Source organism: Coturnix japonica, chromosome 14 (assembly GCF_054131305.1).
Source record: "Coturnix japonica strain WE chromosome 14, WE-NBRP24, whole genome shotgun sequence".
Lineage (NCBI taxonomy): Eukaryota > Metazoa > Chordata > Aves > Galliformes > Phasianidae > Coturnix > Coturnix japonica.
Genome location: NC_140676.1, coordinates 4,865,838 through 4,871,837, shown reverse-complemented (window position 1 = coordinate 4,871,837; position 6,000 = coordinate 4,865,838). Strand labels below are relative to the sequence as shown.

General features: G+C 44.0%; 1 protein-coding gene across 1 annotated transcript in view; it reads left to right on the top strand.

The window, feature by feature from the left end:
• LOC107318851 (uncharacterized) overlaps positions 1-6,000 on the top strand; it is a 92,483-nt gene continuing 86,483 nt past the window's right edge. Inside the window, exons 1-4 of the mRNA XM_085514927.1 lie at positions 1-47; positions 174-362; positions 642-763; positions 4,542-4,874. The gene's annotated coding sequence lies outside the window, so the exon portion shown is untranslated. The remainder of the gene's footprint in view (positions 48-173; positions 363-641; positions 764-4,541; positions 4,875-6,000) is intronic.

The following is a 6,000-nucleotide window of genomic DNA, read 5'->3' as shown; positions in this document are numbered from 1 at the left end:
TTTCCAGTGGAGGGTTTATGTTGCTCATATGCCTTGTCTTCAATTATGTGAGTCATGCAAGCATTTCCCCCTGAACACTTTCCAGCTCCCCCCACCCCATATCTCACCCCTCCATGTCCTCCTCCTCGTTTACTCAGCTCCATTCTCTTCTGTGTTTCTTGCACTGCCTACAGTGATTGCATTTAATGTGAATGCTATGGGGGAGGGAATATGGAAGACAAGAAGGTAAAGAAAGGACTTCTGTGGAATCTGCGTGAACTGAAACATGACAAAGTCTGAAGTTATAAGTGATAGGTGGAATGGAAGAGAGGAGCAAGTTGAAGTCCAGGTCCTGAGTGGCAAGAGACACCGTCAGCATGGAGGTATGTTCAGTCTTGTTCTCTGGAGGGAGCAAGGGGGAGGAAATGGCAGCTCAGGAGATGTGGTCCCTGCTCCCCACTCTACCTCCCTAAAACCAAAGCCAGAGAGTAAAGCTCACTGAGCCCTCCTCACCACCTCTCCTGGCAGAAGGTTATTCAGGTTGTAAGAGTGGCTATTTTTCTGTCTCAATCATTCTGTTTTCTTCTCTGTTCCACACTCCTTGACTACTTGCACTATTGCAATTTCTTGTCTAAAACATCTATTTACTACTTCTGTTTCAGCTCTGATGCTTAAAACATGGGAGAAATGTAGGATGCTGGTATCACAGAAGTTGTGTGCTACAAACTTTGAGCTACACCTCCTGGCTAGGAATGGATCTGCCTCCAGCCGCGTGCTCCCCAAGGTGAGTCATAGCTATGAACACCACCCCTAAACTAAGAGCATCTTTAAAGAGTGTTTGCCTCATAAAAAACATGCCAGCAATCAGCCTTACTAAGAAACAAGCCCTTAGGGACTGGTAAGTCCAAAAATCAGCTCCCCAAACTCTCTGAAACTACACTTATTCACATTAAAAGGTACCTGGATATAGAACACTTGAACTAGATGAGCTACACATCTGTGGCTCTGTACCTGCTTATTTATGTTTTTCACTCTTACCCTTGCTTACTTTAGTTGATCTCTAGCTATTAAATTGTGATGGAGCAAGTGCAATAAAATGTCCATAGGACAGAAAATCCTGCCTGAAGTTCTCCCATGGCTCAGTCAGAACTAGAAGATGCACAATTCAATTAAAAGAAATACAAAGTCTTCCTCTTTTCACCTTGCTGCTTTTCCCATCTCTTCTGTGTTTCATGTATCCATACATATATATAAAAATAAATACACATACGCACGCGCATACGCACATACACGCACAAACCCACCCCTCCCCTTTCCAATCCTTCCTTTAAGGTTTAATTTAACAATAACATTTGCGATCGGGGTCCTGAGCATCTCAAGGGCATTGCGCTTGAAATTGCACACACTCCGCACCATTTATCATAGCCTGACATGTGTCATGTTCCAGACTGCAGCTCCAAGAGGTTACAGCTCACGACTGCTCCTTTGTTGATCAGCTGCCGAGACAACTGAGGCACCTTTCTTTCTTATTTTTTTCTTTCTTTCTTTCCTTCTTTCATTTTTTTTTTTTTGTTTTTATTATTAAAGCTGCACCGTCCTCTTTTCAAAGGGTTCGTTCTGACACAATGGAGAAAGCAAACAAATCCTTCTCCACTCTCTACAGTCTCCCCTTCTAATCTTTGTCAGCACCAATTCAGACCCCGTTTTCCATGGGTTTGATAAGAAAGCCTGTGATGGTTAATATTGCTGCTTAATATTGACTATGAGGTGCATAAACTCTTTCCCAGTTACCTTTCTACTCCAGTGTGTTGCTAAGAGCTGCAGATAAAAGATAGAGAGTTAAGGGGGTCCTCCGGTATTTTCCAGTGGCAAAATCCAGGCAAAATTTAACCAAAACAGCAAGCTTCTTCCATTGCTGAGCTTCAGTCTTGCAACTTCTTGGGCAAATTACTTTTCTTTCCTCCAGAGCTTCTGCTTAGTTTTCTCAACTCCTTCTCCTCACTTCATTGCTGTCTTGCAGAGCTCTTGCTGCCTGCAATGTAGTTGAGACCCACGTGCATCTTTGTAGAAAAGATACCTACTGCAATTCAAGGAAGCAGGCTGTTCATAAGGCATATTGACAAGCGCTACTGAATCGTATTCATAAATCACTTCTAGGCCTTCTGCCAGTCACCATCCAATCAGCCCTCATACAGGATATGAGTGTGGATATTATTGCAACTTAATGGGTCAGGGATGCAAGGTGCAATTGGAAGAAAGAAGTGGGGTTCAATGGTAGTCCAGCATCTGAACAAAAGAAGATTTTCTTTGTATTTTTTTGCGTTCTCGAGAAAGTAAGCATGTCAGGTGAGCTAGTCATTTCTTTTGTAACCATTTGAAACCAACATGATTTTAAGGCAGGAAGTGCTGAGCTGGAGCTGATATATCCATTTCCTCTCCCCGTTTTCAAATTCAGGTCTGTGTGGTAAGACTTAGAGCTCAAATAGTCAGGTCCTAAAGCTTGGCTGTGTTTTGGAATGATATTTGATCTTTCAGATTCCTGTTTCCCTCTGAGCTCTAAATCACGCAATGTTCATTGCCACCTGTTAGCATCAAGCACAGCCTCTGGAGACACAGTTGGAGTTGCCTTACGTTCTCCCTTTCTCAGCTCTTGTTGATGGATATTTTTGGAGGTTTCCTTGGGTTTAGAGTCTTTTGATTAATAAGAAGTACCAGATGGGATGGCTCAACTACTACCACCACGTTTGTGTCACACGCCAATTAGATTCACAAATGGAGCTTTTATTTTTTGCCCCTTGCTGACAAGATTTGGCACTCCATCTTTTACTGTCTGTTCATCACAGCTACCCATTGTGACCCTCTTTGCCTTCCAGTTCAGCCTGAGCTCAACCAAAATGGCACTTTTTTTCCCCTTACAGAGTTTCACAACCATAGCTGGGTAGTCCCACCCTCACAGTATCCTCTCGGAGCTGCTCCACGTGGCGTTGGCTCCCCTTACATCGCCTTCCTGACCTTGACTCCTGCTTGATCCCTGCTGGCACTGCATGGATGATGTAGTGCTGCCAGCTGGGACGGCACAACGCCACAGCAGGGCTCAGCCAACTTTCAGTCACATAACTCTCCCTGTCCCAGGGAACACAGCCACCTGCATGGCCTTGCCTTCAAGGATAGAGAAGAATTTGCAAGAAGTGAGACAGGGCACAGGGCACTGCCACGCATCAAGGCAGAGATCACCATAAATGTTGCTGCCCCATCAGTTTGCCAGCTTCAACGAGGGCCTGATGCTGGCACCAATTCTCTGCCCCCAAGCAGAGAGAATGCTTAATACTGATGAGACATGTGGACTTAAGCATATTTAATGGCTCCCCATGATTCCTAGTGAGGCTTAGTCAGAATATTTAAGAGAGTTGGAGCCACACTATTTATGGAGGGGTTGTGCCCCAGGTGCTCTCACTTTTTAGGACAGCTGTTCACATGAAAGCCACTATTGGTGTTTAAATTCCTTGCTCCAGAAAGCACAGTGGCCAGTCTAACCTGTAGCAGTTTTAAATGTAAGGTAAATAATCTTAAGGGTGTTTTGTGGATTTGTAGAGAGAAAAAGGAGGAGGGAAAAAAAAAAAAGAGAGCGTATTTTATTTTCAAACCCCAAACCCTTTCATGTCCCCCACCTCCAACAAGGGATACTCAACATAATATTGCTCAGAGGTGAGTTTTCTTTGGGCTAGGATATGCAGATACTCTGAGCATAATAGAAACACGGTGAAGAAAGTGGTTCACACGGCAATCAGACAGGCGGTCAGCGGAGACTGTCCTCTGAATATCTCAACCATGAAACAGTGCTATGAGTGGATTCAGAACTGGCTGAACATCCTGGTCTCCCTCTAGAAGGAAATACGGCTACAGCAGCCTCTATTTATTGAGATGGCATTGGGGGAGCCTGGGAGTTAATTGGCTCCTCGGATATGAAGAATAAATGTAACCTTGAGTCCCTCTGCTAATAAGAAAAGGAGATAACCACCAAGCCCTGCGACGTATAAATAAGTGGAGAACCAATAATGACTTCAAAAAAGTATTTAAATGCAATCAGACAAAGCTGTTTGAGACATCAGAGGAAAGAATAATGGTGTGTGTACAGTAGACACAATGTAGATTACGATTTATAACAGGATACAGGATGGAGCCAGCACTTGATTAGGGGACCATGTTACAAATTTTTCAGCATATGTCCTCTGTTTTTCTTTGCCTTGGCATAGATGGCCGGGCACTGCTGGTAAGTAAATCAGATCGTCAGAAAATGCCCATGTTGATGAGAACTGAAGGATCCAAGGAAATTAACTTGACTTGTATTTTAGACAATTCTGCCATATCCATTCCTTGCCCAGAGCTGTCAACTGGGAGAGAGCTGTGCCTGCTCACAGCTTTAATCAGAGATAAAAATCATCCCTAGTTCATGAATATGTTCATCATGAAGTCAGTGGCAGAGCACAGATTCCCAGCACAGAGTTCTGCATGTCTCACACTAAGACATATCATACACTGATGTGTTTTTTTTCTCTGAACAGCACTTTCATACTCAACACATTGCCCAGATACACAGAGAGCCTGGACAAGGGAAGTCCTCCAGGATGAAACACGGGGAGCTACTGCTGATGAGCCTGCAGGACCTTAGAGCTCCTTGTGTGTCTGCTTTCTGCGCCTTGGCTGCATAGGAGCTGCTCACCTGATTGCGAGGGATGAAGTCAGGAAGGAATTCTTCCCCTCCATCTCATAACAAAAGCTGCTTCTTTCATCTTCTGTGATTCAAGGCTTTGTCTCCCTCCTGGATGTGCTCACAATCACTCTCCCTGCTATTGTTGGGACCTGACACATCTACATGGCTCTCCACCTCTCCTCAAGTAAGTTGTGCTTTGCAGTGGGCTGGGGGAGGCTGTGACATTCCATTTCTTATGGACAGCCAGGCTAGGCTAAATGAAGCGCTCTTCCTGGTTTGGGTAATCCTTTCCACTTCTAAATGTATTTTCCTTGCCATCCTCATAGCCCACAATCCATACAGCATTCTAAATTAAAGAAACAAACACCAGAAAAATAACCAACAAAATCAGGAATGCGACAGGCAGAGGAGTAAAGCAGAGAGTAAATGGTTGACAAGGGATGTTTATATGTCGCTCTGTGTTATTTTGGCTACTCTGCTTGTCCAGATCCCCCTAGGAAATGGAGAGAGCACAGGCAGCTAAATGAAGGCTTCTCGCAGGATAGGGGCTGGCTGGATTGCAGTGTGCGTGCAAACTGGTGTGGGTATAGCAGTGTGCATGGCAGGGAGGAGGGAAGCTTGTCATTGTGTTTTCTTTCTGGACAGACATAAACACTCCTGTTTATTTCCAGCATGCCATCTAAATTCAAAATTAGCATAAGCTGATGATGTTAATTGAATTATGTGCATGCAAGCAGTGTTTTATCAAAGGTAAGGGACATAAGGTCATTCCCCTAAGGGCCTCCAGAGAGCAAGTACCCATCTGAGATAATATTGAGATTGGCATAGCTGGGTATAAAACCACTTCCAAGTATGAAGAAATTGAGTTCTTTGTCATTAGGAAAAAAAAAAAAAAATCCTATTAATACTGTAATTCTCCTTTTAATAAAGGCTGCTCTCATTGAGGTCTAAGAAAGAGCCCTCCAGGTCCAACAAGGGGTGGCATGGGCTGCAGCTGGCAGTCTGGCTGACTTCCCAGAGCAGGGAAAAATCATGTTGAATTGGCCATCTGAGCAAGGCACTAGGATTTTGTTCCCTTCAGGTCATTATACCACAGCTATCATGAAAGTGTCAGTGTGCTTCCTTGTAGACTAGCAATGACACTGAGACAGAGATGAAACGACAGAAACTTCCCTACTTTCTAAGGAATTTCATGAAAATATAATTCCATAAGAGATATTTCATTTAATTATCCACTGGAGTCATACTGAGAGCAGAGCCAGAGGGTCTCAGCTTGCAAACACCAAAGGAAGGAAAATATTTCCCATCTT